A 19,545-nucleotide genomic window follows, 5' to 3' on the forward strand; every position below is an offset into this window, starting at 1 on the left:
ACAGATTTGCAGCCTGAAAGGGGCATTAAGTCGCATCCTAGACCACTGAAATTCCCCAAAATATTTTTGGCACAAAAAATGCATCCTACAACCCTGAAAGACCAGAAAATGTTGGCAGCTCAAAAAAAGGACTTAAAATGCTTCTTAGGCCTGCACAAATGTTGAAAACTTTGGAGGTGGAAAAAAGGGGTTTAGAGGCATCCTAGACCCCCTAAAGTCCAGAAAATGTTGGTGGGCCAAAATCTGTGTCAGAGAGCTCTGAATGTCCCAAAAACATTTGCAGCCTGAAAGGGGCATTAAGCCGCATCCTAGACCAATGAAATTCCCAAAAATATTTTTGGCACGAAAAATGCATCCTACACCCCTGAAAGCTCAGAATATGTTAGCAGCCCAAAAAAGGCCTTAAAATGCATTTTAGGCCTGCAAAAATGTTGAAAACTTTGAAGGACCAAAAAAGGGATTTACAGGCATCCTAGACCCCCTAACGTCCAGAAAATGTTGGTGGCCCAAAAATGGTGTCAGAGAGTCCTGAATGTCCCAAAAACATTTTCAGCCTAAAAGGGGCATTAAACCGCATCCTAGACCACTGAAATTCCCAAAAATATTTTTGGCACGAAAAATGCATCCTACACCCCTGAAAGCTCAGAATATGTTAGCAGCCCAAAAAAGGCCTCAAAATGCATTTTAGGCCTGCAAAAATGTTGAAAACTTTGGAGGCCCAAAAAAGGGGTTTACAGGCATCCTAGACCCCCTAAGTCCAGAAAATGTTGGTGGGCCAAAATCGGTGTCAGAGAGCTCTGAATGTCCCAAAAACATTTGCAGCCTGAAAGGGGCATTAAGCCGCATCCTAGACCACTGAAATTCCCCAAGATATTTTTGGCATGAAAAATGCAACCTATACCCCTGAAGCTCAGAATATGTTAGCAGCCCAAAAAAGGCCTTAAAATGCATTTTAGGCCTGCAAAAATGTTGAAAAGTTTGGAGGCCCAAAAAAGGGGTTACAGGCATCCTAGAACCCCTAAAGTCCAGAAAATGATTGTGGCTCAAAAATGGTGTCAGAGAGCCCTGAATTCCCAAAAACATTTGCAGCCTGAAAGGGGCATTAACCCGCATCCTAGACCACTGAAATTCCCAAAAATATTTTTTGCACGAAAAATGCATCCTACACCCCTGAAGCTCAGAATATGTTAGCAGCCCAAAAAAGGCCTTAACATGCATTTTAGGCCTGCAAAAATGTTGAAAACTTTGGAGGCCCAAAAAAGGGGTTTACAGGCATCCTAGTCCCCCTAAAGTCCAGAAAATGTTGGTGGGCCAAAAATGGTGTCAGAGAGCCCTGAATGTCCCAAAAACATTTGCAGAGTGAAACGGGCATTAACCGGCATCCTAGACCACTGAAATTCCCAAATATATTTTTGGCACAAAAAATGCATACTACACCCCTGAAAGTTCTGAAAATGTTAGCAGCCCAAAAATGCCTTAAAATGCATTTTAGGCCTGCAAAAATGTTGAAAACTTTGGAAGTGGAAAAAAGGGGTTTAGAGGCATCTTAGACCCCCTAAGGTCCAGAAAATGTTGGTGGGCGAAAATCTGTGTCAGAGAGCTCTGAATGTCCCAAAAACATTTGCAGCCTGAAAGGGGCATTAAGCCGCATCCTAGACCACTGAAATTCCCCAAAATATTTTTGGCATGAAAAATGCAACCTATACCCCTGAAGCTCAGAATATGTTAGCAGCCCAATTAAGGCCTTAAAATGCATTTTAGGCCTGCAAAAATGTTGAAAACTTTGAAGGACCAAAAAAGGGGTTTACAGGCATCCTAGACCCACTAAAGTCCAGAAAATGGTGGTGGCCCAAAAATGGTGTCAGAGAGCCCTGAATGTTCCAGAAACATTTGCAGTGTGAAACGGGCATTATCCGACATCCTAGACTACTGAAATTCCCAAAAATATTTTTGGCACAAAAAATGCATACTACACCCCTGAAAGTTCTGAAAATGTTAGCAGCCCAAAAAAGGCCTTAAAGTGCATCTTAGGCCTGCAAAAATGTAGAAAACTTTGGAGGTGGAAAAAAGGGGTTTAGAGGCATCCTAGACCCCCTAAAGTCCAGAAAATGTTTGTGGCCCAAAAACAGTGTCCGAGAGCTCTGAATGTCCCAAACAGATTTGCAGCCTGAAAGGGGCATTAAGTCGCATCCTAGACCACTGAAATTCCCCAAAATATTTTTGGCACAAAAAATGCATCCTACAACCCTGAAAGATCAGAAAATGTTGGCAGCTCAAAAAAAGGACTTAAAATGCTTCTTAGGCCTGCACAAATGTTGAAAACTTTGGAGGTGGAAAAAAGGGGTTTAGAGGCATCCTAGACCCACTAAAGTCCAGAAAATGGTGGTGGCCCAAAAATGGTGTCAGAGAGCCCTGAATGTTCCAGAAACATTTGCAGTGTGAAACGGGCATTAACCGGTATCCTAGACTACTGAAATTCCCAAAAATATTTTTGGCACAAAAAATGCATACTACACCCCTGAAAGTTCTGAAAATGTTAGCAGCCCAAAAAAGGCCTTAAAGTGCATCTTAGGCCTGCAAAAATGTAGAAAACTTTGGAGGTGGAAAAAAGGGGTTTAGAGGCATCCTAGACCCCCTAAAGTCCAGAAAATGTTGGTGGGCCAAAATCTGTGTCAGAGAGTCCTGAATGTCCCAAAAACATTTGCAGCCTGAAAGGGGCATTAAGCCGCATCCTAGACCACTGAAATTCCCCAAGATATTTTTGGCATGAAAAATGCAACCTATACCCCTGAAGCTCAGAATATGTTAGCAGCCCAAAAAAGTCCTTAAAATGCATTTTACGCCTGCAAAAATGTTGAAAACTTTGGAGGCCCAAAAATGGGGTTTACAGGCATCCTAGACCCCCTAAACTCCAGAAAATGTTTGTGGCCCAAAAACAGTGTCCGAGAGCTCTGAATGTCCCAAACAGATTTGCAGCCTGAAAGGGGCATTAAGTCGCATCCTAGACCACTGAAATTCCCCAAAATATTTTTGGCACAAAAAATGCATCCTACAACCCTGAAAGACCAGAAAATGTTGGCAGCTCAAAAAAAGGACTTAAAATGCTTCTTAGGCCTGCACAAATGTTGAAAACTTTGGAGGTGGAAAAAAGGGGTTTAGAGGCATCCTAGACCCCCTAAAGTCCAGAAAATGTTGGTGGGCCAAAATCTGTGTCAGAGAGCTCTGAATGTCCCAAAAACATTTTCAGCCTAAAAGGGGCATTAAGCCGCATCCTAGACCAATGAAATTCCCAAAAATATTTTTGGCACGAAAAATGCATCCTACACCCCTGAAAGCTCAGAATATGTTAGCAGCCCAAAAAAGGCCTCAAAATGCATTTTAGGCCTGCAAAAATGTTGAAAACTTTGGAGGCCCAAAAAAGGGGTTTACAGGCATCCTAGACCCCCTAAGTCCAGATAATGTTGGTGGGCCAAAATCGGTGTCAGAGAGCTCTGAATGTCCCAAAAACATTTGCAGCCTGAAAGGGGCATTAAGCCGCATCCTAGACCACTGAAATTCCCCAAGATATTTTTGGCATGAAAAATGCAACCTATACCCCTGAAGCTCAGAATATGTTAGCAGCCCAAAAAAGGCCTTAAAATGCATTTTAGGCCTGCAAAAATGTTGAAAAGTTTGGAGGCCCAAAAAAGGGGTTACAGGCATCCTAGAACCCCTAAAGTCCAGAAAATGATTGTGGCTCAAAAATGGTGTCAGAGAGCCCTGAATTCCCAAAAACATTTGCAGCCTGAAAGGGGCATTAACCCGCATCCTAGACCACTGAAATTCCCAAAAATATTTTTTGCACGAAAAATGCATCCTACACCCCTGAAGCTCAGAATATGTTAGCAGCCCAAAAAAGGCCTTAACATGCATTTTAGGCCTGCAAAAATGTTGAAAACTTTGAAGGACCAAAAAAGGGGTTTACAGGCATCCTAGACCCCCTAAAGTCCAGAAAATGTTGGTGGCCCAAAAATGGTGTCAGAGAGCCCTGAATGTCCCAAAAATATTTGCAGCCTGAAAGGGGCATTAACCTGCATCCTAGACCACTGAAATTCCCAAAAATATTTTTGGCACGAAAAATGCATCCTACACCCCTGAAAGCTCAGAAAATGTTAGCAGCCCAAAAAAGGCCTTCAAATGCATTTTAGGCCTGCAAAAATGTTGAAAACTTTGGAGGCCCAAAAAAGGGGTTTACAGGCATCCTAGACCCCCTAAAGTCCAGAAAATGTTGGTGGGCCAAAAATGGTGTCAGAGAGCCCTGAATGTCCCAAAAACATTTGCAGAGTGAAACGGGCATTAACCGGCATCCTAGACCACTGAAATTCCCAAATATATTTTTGGCACAAAAAATGCATACTACACCCCTGAAAGTTCTGAAAATGTTAGCAGCCCAAAAATGCCTTAAAATGCATTTTAGGCCTGCAAAAATGTTGAAAACTTTGGAAGTGGAAAAAAGGGGTTTAGAGGCATCTTAGACCCCCTAAGGTCCAGAAAATGTTGGTGGGCGAAAATCTGTGTCAGAGAGCTCTGAATGTCCCAAAAACATTTGCAGCCTGAAAGGGGCATTAAGCCGCATCCTAGACCACTGAAATTCCCCAAAATATTTTTGGCATGAAAAATGCAACCTATACCCCTGAAGCTCAGAATATGTTAGCAGCCCAATTAAGGCCTTAAAATGCATTTTAGGCCTGCAAAAATGTTGAAAACTTTGAAGGACCAAAAAAGGGGTTTACAGGCATCCTAGACCCACTAAAGTCCAGAAAATGGTGGTGGCCCAAAAATGGTGTCAGAGAGCCCTGAATGTTCCAGAAACATTTGCAGTGTGAAACGGGCATTATCCGGCATCCTAGACTACTGAAATTCCCAAAAATATTTTTGGCACAAAAAATGCATACTACACCCCTGAAAGTTCTGAAAATGTTAGCAGCCCAAAAAAGGCCTTAAAGTGCATCTTAGGCCTGCAAAAATGTAGAAAACTTTGGAGGTGGAAAAAAGGGGTTTAGAGGCATCCTAGACCCCCTAAAGTCCAGAAAATGTTTGTGGCCCAAAAACAGTGTCCGAGAGCTCTGAATGTCCCAAACAGATTTGCAGCCTGAAAGGGGCATTAAGTTGCATCCTAGACCACTGAAATTCCCCAAAATATTTTTGGCACAAAAAATGCATCCTACAACCCTGAAAGATCAGAAAATGTTGGCAGCTCAAAAAAAGGACTTAAAATGCTTCTTAGGCCTGCACAAATGTTGAAAACTTTGGAGGTGGAAAAAAGGGGTTTAGAGGCATCCTAGACCCACTAAAGTCCAGAAAATGGTGGTGGCCCAAAAATGGTGTCAGAGAGCCCTGAATGTTCCAGAAACATTTGCAGTGTGAAACGGGCATTAACCGGCATCCTAGACTACTGAAATTCCCAAAAATATTTTTGGCACAAAAAATGCATACTACACCCCTGAAAGTTCTGAAAATGTTAGCAGCCCAAAAAAGGCCTTAAAGTGCATCTTAGGCCTGCAAAAATGTAGAAAACTTTGGAGGTGGAAAAAAGGGGTTTAGAGGCATCCTAGACCCCCTAAAGTCCAGAAAATGTTGGTGGGCCAAAATCTGTGTCAGAGAGTCCTGAATGTCCCAAAAACATTTGCAGCCTGAAAGGGGCATTAAGCCGCATCCTAGACCACTGAAATTCCCCAAGATATTTTTGGCATGAAAAATGCAACCTATACCCCTGAAGCTCAGAATATGTTAGCAGCCCAAAAAAGTCCTTAAAATGCATTTTACGCCTGCAAAAATGTTGAAAACTTTGGAGGCCCAAAAATGGGGTTTACAGGCATCCTAGACCCCCTAAAGTCCAGAAAATGTTTGTGGCCCAAAAACAGTGTCCGAGAGCTCTGAATGTCCCAAACAGATTTGCAGCCTGAAAGGGGCATTAAGTCGCATCCTAGACCACTGAAATTCCCCAAAATATTTTTGGCACAAAAAATGCATCCTACAACCCTGAAAGACCAGAAAATGTTGGCAGCTCAAAAAAAGGACTTAAAATGCTTCTTAGGCCTGCACAAATGTTGAAAACTTTGGAGGTGGAAAAAAGGGGTTTAGAGGCATCCTAGACCCCCTAAAGTCCAGAAAATGTTGGTGGGCCAAAATCTGTGTCAGAGAGCTCTGAATGTCCCAAAAACATTTGCAGCCTGAAAGGGGCATTAAGCCGCATCCTAGACCAATGAAATCCCAAAAATATTTTTGGCACGAAAAATGCATCCTACACCCCTGAAAGCTCAGAATATGTTAGCAGCCCAAAAAAGGCCTTAAAATGCATTTTAGGCCTGCAAAAATGTTGAAAACTTTGAAGGACCAAAAAAGGGGTTTACAGGCATCCTAGACCCCCTAACGTCCAGAAAATGTTGGTGGCCCAAAAATGGTGTCAGAGAGTCCTGAATGTCCCAAAAACATTTTCAGCCTAAAAGGGGCATTAAACCGCATCCTGGACCACTGAAATTCCCAAAAATATTTTTGGCACGAAAAATGCATCCTACACCCCTGAAAGCTCAGAATATGTTAGCAGCCCAAAAAAGGCCTCAAAATGCATTTTAGGCCTGCAAAAATGTTGAAAACTTTGGAGGCCCAAAAAAGGGGTTTACAGTCATCCTAGACCCCCTAAGTCCAGAAAATGTTGGTGGGCCAAAATCGGTGTCAGAGAGCTCTGAATGTCCCAAAAACATTTGCAGCCTGAAAGGGGCATTAAGCCGCATCCTAGACCACTGAAATTCCCCAAGATATTTTTGGCATGAAAAATGCAACCTATACCCCTGAAGCTCAGAATATGTTAGCAGCCCAAAAAAGGCCTTAAAATGCATTTTAGGCCTGCAAAAATGTTGAAAAGTTTGGAGGCCCAAAAAAGGGGTTACAGGCATCCTAGAACCCCTAAAGTCCAGAAAATGATTGTGGCTCAAAAATGGTGTCAGAGAGCCCTGAATTCCCAAAAACATTTGCAGCCTGAAAGGGGCATTAACCCGCATCCTAGACCACTGAAATTCCCAAAAATATTTTTTGCACGAAAAATGCATCCTACACCCCTGAAGCTCAGAATATGTTAGCAGCCCAAAAAAGGCCTTAACATGCATTTTAGGCCTGCAAAAATGTTGAAAACTTTGGAGGCCCAAAAAAGGGGTTTACAGGCATCCTAGACCCCCTAAAGTCCAGAAAATGTTGGTGGGCCAAAAATGGTGTCAGAGAGCCCTGAATGTCCCAAAAACATTTGCAGAGTGAAACGGGCATTAACCGGCATCCTAGACCACTGAAATTCCCAAATATATTTTTGGCACAAAAAATGCATACTACACCCCTGAAAGTTCTGAAAATGTTAGCAGCCCAAAAATGCCTTAAAATGCATTTTAGGCCTGCAAAAATGCTGAAAACTTTGGAAGTGGAAAAAAGGGGTTTAGAGGCATCTTAGACCCCCTAAGGTCCAGAAAATGTTGGTGGGCGAAAATCTGTGTCAGAGAGCTCTGAATGTCCCAAAAACATTTGCAGCCTGAAAGGGGCATTAAGCCGCATCCTAGACCACTGAAATTCCCCAAAATATTTTTGGCATGAAAAATGCAACCTATACCCCTGAAGCTCAGAATATGTTAGCAGCCCAATTAAGGCCTTAAAATGCATTTTAGGCCTGCAAAAATGTTGAAAACTTTGAAGGACCAAAAAAGGGGTTTACAGGCATCCTAGACCCACTAAAGTCCAGAAAATGGTGGTGGCCCAAAAATGGTGTCAGAGAGCCCTGAATGTTCCAGAAACATTTGCAGTGTGAAACGGGCATTATCCGACATCCTAGACTACTGAAATTCCCAAAAATATTTTTGGCACAAAAAATGCATACTACACCCCTGAAAGTTCTGAAAATGTTAGCAGCCCAAAAAAGGCCTTAAAGTGCATCTTAGGCCTGCAAAAATGTAGAAAGCTTTGGAGGTGGAAAAAAGGGGTTTAGAGGCATCCTAGACCCCCTAAAGTCCAGAAAATGTTTGTGGCCCAAAAACAGTGTCCGAGAGCTCTGAATGTCCCAAACAGATTTGCAGCCTGAAAGGGGCATTAAGTCGCATCCTAGACCACTGAAATTCCCCAAAATATTTTTGGCACAAAAAATGCATCCTACAACCCTGAAAGATCAGAAAATGTTGGCAGCTCAAAAAAAGGACTTAAAATGCTTCTTAGGCCTGCACAAATGTTGAAAACTTTGGAGGTGGAAAAAAGGGGTTTAGAGGCATCCTAGACCCACTAAAGTCCAGAAAATGGTGGTGGCCCAAAAATGGTGTCAGAGAGCCCTGAATGTTCCAGAAACATTTGCAGTGTGAAACGGGCATTAACCGGCATCCTAGACTACTGAAATTCCCAAAAATATTTTTGGCACAAAAAATGCATACTACACCCCTGAAAGTTCTGAAAATGTTAGCAGCCCAAAAAAGGCCTTAAAGTGCATCTTAGGCCTGCAAAAATGTAGAAAACTTTGGAGGTGGAAAAAAGGGGTTTAGAGGCATCCTAGACCCCCTAAAGTCCAGAAAATGTTGGTGGGCCAAAATCTGTGTCAGAGAGTCCTGAATGTCCCAAAAACATTTGCAGCCTGAAAGGGGCATTAAGCCGCATCCTAGACCACTGAAATTCCCCAAGATATTTTTGGCATGAAAAATGCAACCTATACCCCTGAAGCTCAGAATATGTTAGCAGCCCAAAAAAGTCCTTAAAATGCATTTTACGCCTGCAAAAATGTTGAAAACTTTGGAGGCCCAAAAATGGGGTTTACAGGCATCCTAGACCCCCTAAAGTCCAGAAAATGTTTGTGGCCCAAAAACAGTGTCCGAGAGCTCTGAATGTCCCAAACAGATTTGCAGCCTGAAAGGGGCATTAAGTCGCATCCTAGACCACTGAAATTCCCCAAAATATTTTTGGCACAAAAAATGCATCCTACAACCCTGAAAGACCAGAAAATGTTGGCAGCTCAAAAAAAGGACTTAAAATGCTTCTTAGGCCTGCACAAATGTTGAAAACTTTGGAGGTGGAAAAAAGGGGTTTAGAGGCATCCTAGACCCCCTAAAGTCCAGAAAATGTTGGTGGGCCAAAATCTGTGTCAGAGAGCTCTGAATGTCCCAAAAACATTTGCAGCCTGAAAGGGGCATTAAGCCGCATCCTAGACCAATGAAATTCCCAAAAATATTTTTGGCACGAAAAATGCATCCTACACCCCTGAAAGCTCAGAATATGTTAGCAGCCCAAAAAAGGCCTTAAAATGCATTTTAGGCCTGCAAAAATGTTGAAAACTTTGAAGGACCAAAAAAGGGGTTTACAGGCATCCTAGACCCCCTAACGTCCAGAAAATGTTGGTGGCCCAAAAATGGTGTCAGAGTCCTGAATGTCCCAAAAACATTTTCAGCCTAAAAGGGGCATTAAACCGCATCCTAGACCACTGAAATTCCCAAAAATATTTTTGGCACGAAAAATGCATCCTACACCCCTGAAAGCTCAGAATATGTTAGCAGCCCAAAAAAGGCCTCAAAATGCATTTTAGGCCTGCAAAAATGTTGAAAACTTTGGAGGCCCAAAAAAGGGGTTTACAGGCATCCTAGACCCCCTAAGTCCAGAAAATGTTGGTGGGCCAAAATCGGTGTCAGAGAGCTCTGAATGTCCCAAAAACATTTGCAGCCTGAAAGGGGCATTAAGCCGCATCCTAGACCACTGAAATTCCCCAAGATATTTTTGGCATGAAAAATGCAACCTATACCCCTGAAGCTCAGAATATGTTAGCAGCCCAAAAAAGGCCTTAAAATGCATTTTAGGCCTGCAAAAATGTTGAAAAGTTTGGAGGCCCAAAAAAGGGGTTACAGGCATCCTAGAACCCCTAAAGTCCAGAAAATGATTGTGGCTCAAAAATGGTGTCAGAGAGCCCTGAATTCCCAAAAACATTTGCAGCCTGAAAGGGGCATTAACCCGCATCCTAGACCACTGAAATTCCCAAAAATATTTTTTGCACGAAAAATGCATCCTACACCCCTGAAGCTCAGAATATGTTAGCAGCCCAAAAAAGGCCTTAACATGCATTTTAGGCCTGCAAAAATGTTGAAAACTTTGAAGGACCAAAAAAGGGGTTTACAGGCATCCTAGACCCCCTAAAGTCCAGAAAATGTTGGTGGCCCAAAAATGGTGTCAGAGAGCCCTGAATGTCCCAAAAATATTTGCAGCCTGAAAGGGGCATTAACCTGCATCCTAGACCACTGAAATTCCCAAAAATATTTTTGGCACGAAAAATGCATCCTACACCCCTGAAAGCTCAGAAAATGTTAGCAGCCCAAAAAAGGCCTTCAAATGCATTTTAGGCCTGCAAAAATGTTGAAAACTTTGGAGGCCCAAAAAAGGGGTTTACAGGCATCCTAGACCCCCTAAAGTCCAGAAAATGTTGGTGGGCCAAAAATGGTGTCAGAGAGCCCTGAATGTCCCAAAAACATTTGCAGAGTGAAACGGGCATTAACCGGCATCCTAGACCACTGAAATTCCCAAATATATTTTTGGCACAAAAAATGCATACTACACCCCTGAAAGTTCTGAAAATGTTAGCAGCCCAAAAATGCCTTAAAATGCATTTTAGGCCTGCAAAAATGTTGAAAACTTTGGAAGTGGAAAAAAGGGGTTTAGAGGCATCTTAGACCCCCTAAGTCCAGAAAATGTTGGTGGGCCAAAATCGGTGTCAGAGAGCTCTGAATGTCCCAAAAACATTTGCAGCCTGAAAGGGGCATTAAGCCGCATCCTAGACCACTGAAATTCCCCAAGATATTTTTGGCATGAAAAATGCAACCTATACCCCTGAAGCTCAGAATATGTTAGCAGCCCAAAAAAGGCCTTAAAATGCATTTTAGGCCTGCAAAAATGTTGAAAAGTTTGGAGGCCCAAAAAAGGGGTTACAGGCATCCTAGAACCCCTAAAGTCCAGAAAATGATTGTGGCTCAAAAATGGTGTCAGAGAGCCCTGAATTCCCAAAAACATTTGCAGCCTGAAAGGGGCATTAACCCGCATCCTAGACCACTGAAATTCCCAAAAATATTTTTTGCACGAAAAATGCATCCTACACCCCTGAAGCTCAGAATATGTTAGCAGCCCAAAAAAGGCCTTAACATGCATTTTAGGCCTGCAAAAATGTTGAAAACTTTGAAGGACCAAAAAAGGGGTTTACAGGCATCCTAGACCCCCTAAAGTCCAGAAAATGTTGGTGGCCCAAAAATGGTGTCAGAGAGCCCTGAATGTCCCAAAAATATTTGCAGCCTGAAAGGGGCATTAACCTGCATCCTAGACCACTGAAATTCCCAAAAATATTTTTGGCACGAAAAATGCATCCTACACCCCTGAAAGCTCAGAAAATGTTAGCAGCCCAAAAAAGGCCTTCAAATGCATTTTAGGCCTGCAAAAATGTTGAAAACTTTGGAGGCCCAAAAAAGGGGTTTACAGGCATCCTAGACCCCCTAAAGTCCAGAAAATGTTGGTGGGCCAAAAATGGTGTCAGAGAGCCCTGAATGTCCCAAAAACATTTGCAGAGTGAAACGGGCATTAACCGGCATCCTAGACCACTGAAATTCCCAAATATATTTTTGGCACAAAAAATGCATACTACACCCCTGAAAGTTCTGAAAATGTTAGCAGCCCAAAAATGCCTTAAAATGCATTTTAGGCCTGCAAAAATGTTGAAAACTTTGGAAGTGGAAAAAAGGGGTTTAGAGGCATCTTAGACCCCCTAAGGTCCAGAAAATGTTGGTGGGCGAAAATCTGTGTCAGAGAGCTCTGAATGTCCCAAAAACATTTGCAGCCTGAAAGGGGCATTAAGCCGCATCCTAGACCACTGAAATTCCCCAAAATATTTTTGGCATGAAAAATGCAACCTATACCCCTGAAGCTCAGAATATGTTAGCAGCCCAATTAAGGCCTTAAAATGCATTTTAGGCCTGCAAAAATGTTGAAAACTTTGAAGGACCAAAAAAGGGGTTTACAGGCATCCTAGACCCACTAAAGTCCAGAAAATGGTGGTGGCCCAAAAATGGTGTCAGAGAGCCCTGAATGTTCCAGAAACATTTGCAGTGTGAAACGGGCATTATCCGGCATCCTAGACTACTGAAATTCCCAAAAATATTTTTGGCACAAAAAATGCATACTACACCCCTGAAAGTTCTGAAAATGTTAGCAGCCCAAAAAAGGCCTTAAAGTGCATCTTAGGCCTGCAAAAATGTAGAAAACTTTGGAGGTGGAAAAAAGGGGTTTAGAGGCATCCTAGACCCCCTAAAGTCCAGAAAATGTTTGTGGCCCAAAAACAGTGTCCGAGAGCTCTGAATGTCCCAAACAGATTTGCAGCCTGAAAGGGGCATTAAGTTGCATCCTAGACCACTGAAATTCCCCAAAATATTTTTGGCACAAAAAATGCATCCTACAACCCTGAAAGATCAGAAAATGTTGGCAGCTCAAAAAAAGGACTTAAAATGCTTCTTAGGCCTGCACAAATGTTGAAAACTTTGGAGGTGGAAAAAAGGGGTTTAGAGGCATCCTAGACCCACTAAAGTCCAGAAAATGGTGGTGGCCCAAAAATGGTGTCAGAGAGCCCTGAATGTTCCAGAAACATTTGCAGTGTGAAACGGGCATTAACCGGCATCCTAGACTACTGAAATTCCCAAAAATATTTTTGGCACAAAAAATGCATACTACACCCCTGAAAGTTCTGAAAATGTTAGCAGCCCAAAAAAGGCCTTAAAGTGCATCTTAGGCCTGCAAAAATGTAGAAAACTTTGGAGGTGGAAAAAAGGGGTTTAGAGGCATCCTAGACCCCCTAAAGTCCAGAAAATGTTGGTGGGCCAAAATCTGTGTCAGAGAGTCCTGAATGTCCCAAAAACATTTGCAGCCTGAAAGGGGCATTAAGCCGCATCCTAGACCACTGAAATTCCCCAAGATATTTTTGGCATGAAAAATGCAACCTATACCCCTGAAGCTCAGAATATGTTAGCAGCCCAAAAAAGTCCTTAAAATGCATTTTACGCCTGCAAAAATGTTGAAAACTTTGGAGGCCCAAAAATGGGGTTTACAGGCATCCTAGACCCCCTAAAGTCCAGAAAATGTTTGTGGCCCAAAAACAGTGTCCGAGAGCTCTGAATGTCCCAAACAGATTTGCAGCCTGAAAGGGGCATTAAGTCGCATCCTAGACCACTGAAATTCCCCAAAATATTTTTGGCACAAAAAATGCATCCTACAACCCTGAAAGACCAGAAAATGTTGGCAGCTCAAAAAAAGGACTTAAAATGCTTCTTAGGCCTGCACAAATGTTGAAAACTTTGGAGGTGGAAAAAAGGGGTTTAGAGGCATCCTAGACCCCCTAAAGTCCAGAAAATGTTGGTGGGCCAAAATCTGTGTCAGAGAGCTCTGAATGTCCCAAAAACATTTGCAGCCTGAAAGGGGCATTAAGCCGCATGCTAGACCAATGAAATTCCCAAAAATATTTTTGGCACGAAAAATGCATCCTACACCCCTGAAGCTCAGAATATGTTAGCAGCCCAAAAAAGGCCTTAAAATGCATTTTAGGCCTGCAAAAATGTTGAAAACTTTGAAGGACCAAAAAAGGGGTTTACAGGCATCCTAGACCCCCTAACGTCCAGAAAATGTTGGTGGCCCAAAAATGGTGTCAGAGAGTCCTGAATGTCCCAAAAACATTTTCAGCCTAAAAGGGGCATTAAACCGCATCCTAGACCACTGAAATTCCCAAAAATATTTTTGGCACGAAAAATGCATCCTACACCCCTGAAAGCTCAGAATATGTTAGCAGCCCAAAAAAGGCCTCAAAATGCATTTTAGGCCTGCAAAAATGTTGAAAACTTTGGAGGCCCAAAAAAGGGGTTTACAGGCATCCTAGACCCCCTAAGTCCAGAAAATGTTGGTGGGCCAAAATCGGTGTCAGAGAGCTCTGAATGTCCCAAAAACATTTGCAGCCTGAAAGGGGCATTAAGCCGCATCCTAGACCACTGAAATTCCCCAAGATATTTTTGGCATGAAAAATGCAACCTATACCCCTGAAGCTCAGAATATGTTAGCAGCCCAAAAAAGGCCTTAAAATGCATTTTAGGCCTGCAAAAATGTTGAAAAGTTTGGAGGCCCAAAAAAGGGGTTACAGGCATCCTAGAACCCCTAAAGTCCAGAAAATGATTGTGGCTCAAAAATGGTGTCAGAGAGCCCTGAATTCCCAAAAACATTTGCAGCCTGAAAGGGGCATTAACCCGCATCCTAGACCACTGAAATTCCCAAAAATATTTTTTGCACGAAAAATGCATCCTACACCCCTGAAGCTCAGAATATGTTAGCAGCCCAAAAAAGGCCTTAACATGCATTTTAGGCCTGCAAAAATGTTGAAAACTTTGAAGGACCAAAAAAGGGGTTTACAGGCATCCTAGACCCCCTAAAGTCCAGAAAATGTTGGTGGCCCAAAAATGGTGTCAGAGAGCCCTGAATGTCCCAAAAATATTTGCAGCCTGAAAGGGGCATTAACCTGCATCCTAGACCACTGAAATTCCCAAAAATATTTTTGGCACGAAAAATGCATCCTACACCCCTGAAAGCTCAGAAAATGTTAGCAGCCCAAAAAAGGCCTTCAAATGCATTTTAGGCCTGCAAAAATGTTGAAAACTTTGGAGGCCCAAAAAAGGGGTTTACAGGCATCCTAGACCCCCTAAAGTCCAGAAAATGTTGGTGGGCCAAAAATGGTGTCAGAGAGCCCTGAATGTCCCAAAAACATTTGCAGAGTGAAACGGGCATTAACCGGCATCCTAGACCACTGAAATTCCCAAATATATTTTTGGCACAAAAAATGCATACTACACCCCTGAAAGTTCTGAAAATGTTAGCAGCCCAAAAATGCCTTAAAATGCATTTTAGGCCTGCAAAAATGTTGAAAACTTTGGAAGTGGAAAAAAGGGGTTTAGAGGCATCTTAGACCCCCTAAGGTCCAGAAAATGTTGGTGGGCGAAAATCTGTGTCAGAGAGCTCTGAATGTCCCAAAAACATTTGCAGCCTGAAAGGGGCATTAAGCCGCATCCTAGACCACTGAAATTCCCCAAAATATTTTTGGCATGAAAAATGCAACCTATACCCCTGAAGCTCAGAATATGTTAGCAGCCCAATTAAGGCCTTAAAATGCATTTTAGGCCTGCAAAAATGTTGAAAACTTTGAAGGACCAAAAAAGGGGTTTACAGGCATCCTAGACCCACTAAAGTCCAGAAAATGGTGGTGGCCCAAAAATGGTGTCAGAGAGCCCTGAATGTTCCAGAAACATTTGCAGTGTGAAACGGGCATTATCCGGCATCCTAGACTACTGAAATTCCCAAAAATATTTTTGGCACAAAAAATGCATACTACACCCCTGAAAGTTCTGAAAATGTTAGCAGCCCAAAAAAGGCCTTAAAGTGCATCTTAGGCCTGCAAAAATGTAGAAAACTTTGGAGGTGGAAAAAAGGGGTTTAGAGGCATCCTAGACCCCCTAAAGTCCAGAAAATGTTTGTGGCCCAAAAACAGTGTCCGAGAGCTCTGAATGTCCCAAACAGATTTGCAGCCTGAAAGGGGCATTGAGTTGCATCCTAGACCACTGAAATTCCCCAAAATATTTTTGGCACAAAAAATGCATCCTACAACCCTGAAAGATCAGAAAATGTTGGCAGCTCAAAAAAAGGACTTAAAATGCTTCTTAGGCCTGCACAAATGTTGAAAACTTTGGAGGTGGAAAAAAGGGGTTTAGAGGCATCCTAGACCCACTAAAGTCCAGAAAATGGTGGTGGCCCAAAAATGGTGTCAGAGAGCCCTGAATGTTCCAGAAACATTTGCAGTGTGAAACGGGCATTAACCGGCATCCTAGACTACTGAAATTCCCAAAAATATTTTTGGCACAAAAAATGCATACTACACCCCTGAAAGTTCTGAAAATGTTAGCAGCCCAAAAAAGGCCTTAAAGTGCATCTTAGGCCTGCAAAAATGTAGAAAACTTTGGAGGTGGAAAAAAGGGGTTTAGAGGCATCCTAGACCCCCTAAAGTCCAGAAAATGTTGGTGGGCCAAAATCTGTGTCAGAGAGTCCTGAATGTCCCAAAAACATTTGCAGCCTGAAAGGGGCATTAAGCCGCATCCTAGACCACTGAAATTCCCCAAGATATTTTTGGCATGAAAAATGCAACCTATACCCCTGAAGCTCAGAATATGTTAGCAGCCCAAAAATAGTCCTTAAAATGCATTTTACGCCTGCAAAAATGTTGAAAACTTTGGAGGCCCAAAAATGGGGTTTACAGGCATCCTAGACCCCCTAAAGTCCAGAAAATGTTTGTGGCCCAAAAACAGTGTCCGAGAGCTCTGAATGTCCCAAACAGATTTGCAGCCTGAAAGGGGCATTAAGTCGCATCCTAGACCACTGAAATTCCCCAAAATATTTTTGGCACAAAAAATGCATCCTACAACCCTGAAAGACCAGAAAATGTTGGCAGCTCAAAAAAAGGACTTAAAATGCTTCTTAGGCCTGCACAAATGTTGAAAACTTTGGAGGTGGAAAAAAGGGGTTTAGAGGCATCCTAGACCCCCTAAAGTCCAGAAAATGTTGGTGGGCCAAAATCTGTGTCAGAGAGCTCTGAATGTCCCAAAAACATTTGCAGCCTGAAAGGGGCATTAAGCCGCATCCTAGACCAATGAAATTCCCAAAAATATTTTTGGCACGAAAAATGCATCCTACACCCCTGAAAGCTCAGAATATGTTAGCAGCCCAAAAAAGGCCTTAAAATGCATTTTAGGCCTGCAAAAATGTTGAAAACTTTGAAGGACCAAAAAAGGGGTTTACAGGCATCCTAGACCCCCTAACGTCCAGAAAATGTTGGTGGCCCAAAAATGGTGTCAGAGAGTCCTGAATGTCCCAAAAACATTTTCAGCCTAAAAGGGGCATTAAACCGCATCCTGGACCACTGAAATTCCCAAAAATATTTTTGGCACGAAAAATGCATCCTACACCCCTGAAAGCTCAGAATATGTTAGCAGCCCAAAAAAGGCCTCAAAATGCATTTTAGGCCTGCAAAAATGTTGAAAACTTTGGAGGCCCAAAAAAGGGGTTTACAGGCATCCTAGACCCCCTAAGTCCAGAAAATGTTGGTGGGCCAAAATCGGTGTCAGAGAGCTCTGAATGTCCCAAAAACATTTGCAGCCTGAAAGGGGCATTAAGCCGCATCCTAGACCACTGAAATTCCCCAAGATATTTTTGGCATGAAAAATGCAACCTATACCCCTGAAGCTCAGAATATGTTAGCAGCCCAAAAAAGGCCTTAAAATGCATTTTAGGCCTGCAAAAATGTTGAAAAGTTTGGAGGCCCAAAAAAGGGGTTACAGGCATCCTAGAACCCCTAAAGTCCAGAAAATGATTGTGGCTCAAAAATGGTGTCAGAGAGCCCTGAATTCCCAAAAACATTTGCAGCCTGAAAGGGGCATTAACCCGCATCCTAGACCACTGAAATTCCCAAAAATATTTTTTGCACGAAAAATGCATCCTACACCCCTGAAGCTCAGAATATGTTAGCAGCCCAAAAAAGGCCTTAACATGCATTTTAGGCCTGCAAAAATGTTGAAAACTTTGGAGGCCCAAAAAAGGGGTTTACAGGCATCCTAGACCCCCTAAAGTCCAGAAAATGTTGGTGGGCCAAAAATGGTGTCAGAGAGCCCTGAATGTCCCAAAAACATTTGCAGAGTGAAACGGGCATTAACCGGCATCCTAGACCACTGAAATTCCCAAATATATTTTTGGCACAAAAAATGCATACTACACCCCTGAAAGTTCTGAAAATGTTAGCAGCCCAAAAATGCCTTAAAATGCATTTTAGGCCTGCAAAAATGTTGAAAACTTTGGAAGTGGAAAAAAGGGGTTTAGAGGCATCTTAGACCCCCTAAGGTCCAGAAAATGTTGGTGGGCGAAAATCTGTGTCAGAGAGCTCTGAATGTCCCAAAAACATTTGCAGCCTGAAAGGGGCATTAAGCCGCATCCTAGACCACTGAAATTCCCCAAAATATTTTTGGCATGAAAAATGCAACCTATACCCCTGAAGCTCAGAATATGTTAGCAGCCCAATTAAGGCCTTAAAATGCATTTTAGGCCTGCAAAAATGTTGAAAACTTTGAAGGACCAAAAAAGGGGTTTACAGGCATCCTAGACCCACTAAAGTCCAGAAAATGGTGGTGGCCCAAAAATGGTGTCAGAGAGCCCTGAATGTTCCAGAAACATTTGCAGTGTGAAACGGGCATTATCCGACATCCTAGACTACTGAAATTCCCAAAAATATTTTTGGCACAAAAAATGCATACTACACCCCTGAAAGTTCTGAAAATGTTAGCAGCCCAAAAAAGGCCTTAAAGTGCATCTTAGGCCTGCAAAAATGTAGAAAACTTTGGAGGTGGAAAAAAGGGGTTTAGAGGCATCCTAGACCCCCTAAAGTCCAGAAAATGTTTGTGGCCCAAAAACAGTGTCCGAGAGCTCTGAATGTCCCAAACAGATTTGCAGCCTGAAAGGGGCATTAAGTTGCATCCTAGACCACTGAAATTCCCCAAAATATTTTTGGCACAAAAAATGCATCCTACAACCCTGAAAGATCAGAAAATGTTGGCAGCTCAAAAAAAGGACTTAAAATGCTTCTTAGGCCTGCACAAATGTTGAAAACTTTGGAGGTGGAAAAAAGGGGTTTAGAGGCATCCTAGACCCACTAAAGTCCAGAAAATGGTGGTGGCCCAAAAATGGTGTCAGAGAGCCCTGAATGTTCCAGAAACATTTGCAGTGTGAAACGGGCATTAACCGGCATCCTAGACTACTGAAATTCCCAAAAATATTTTTGGCACAAAAAATGCATACTACACCCCTGAAAGTTCTGAAAATGTTAGCAGCCCAAAAAAGGCCTTAAAGTGCATCTTAGGCCTGCAAAAATGTAGAAAACTTTGGAGGTGGAAAAAAGGGGTTTAGAGGCATCCTAGACCCCCTAAAGTCCAGAAAATGTTGGTGGGCCAAAATCTGTGTCAGAGAGTCCTGAATGTCCCAAAAACATTTGCAGCCTGAAAGGGGCATTAAGCCGCATCCTAGACCACTGAAATTCCCCAAGATATTTTTGGCATGAAAAATGCAACCTATACCCCTGAAGCTCAGAATATGTTAGCAGCCCAAAAAAGTCCTTAAAATGCATTTTACGCCTGCAAAAATGTTGAAAACTTTGGAGGCCCAAAAATGGGGTTTACAGGCATCCTAGACCCCCTAAAGTCCAGAAAATGTTTGTGGCCCAAAAACAGTGTCCGAGAGCTCTGAATGTCCCAAACAGATTTGCAGCCTGAAAGGGGCATTAAGTCGCATCCTAGACCACTGAAATTCCCCAAAATATTTTTGGCACAAAAAATGCATCCTACAACCCTGAAAGACCAGAAAATGTTGGCAGCTCAAAAAAAGGACTTAAAATGCTTCTTAGGC

This window comes from Ambystoma mexicanum, chromosome 7p (assembly GCF_040938575.1).
Source record: "Ambystoma mexicanum isolate Mex_15411 chromosome 7p, UKY_AmexF1_1, whole genome shotgun sequence".
Lineage (NCBI taxonomy): Eukaryota > Metazoa > Chordata > Amphibia > Caudata > Ambystomatidae > Ambystoma > Ambystoma mexicanum.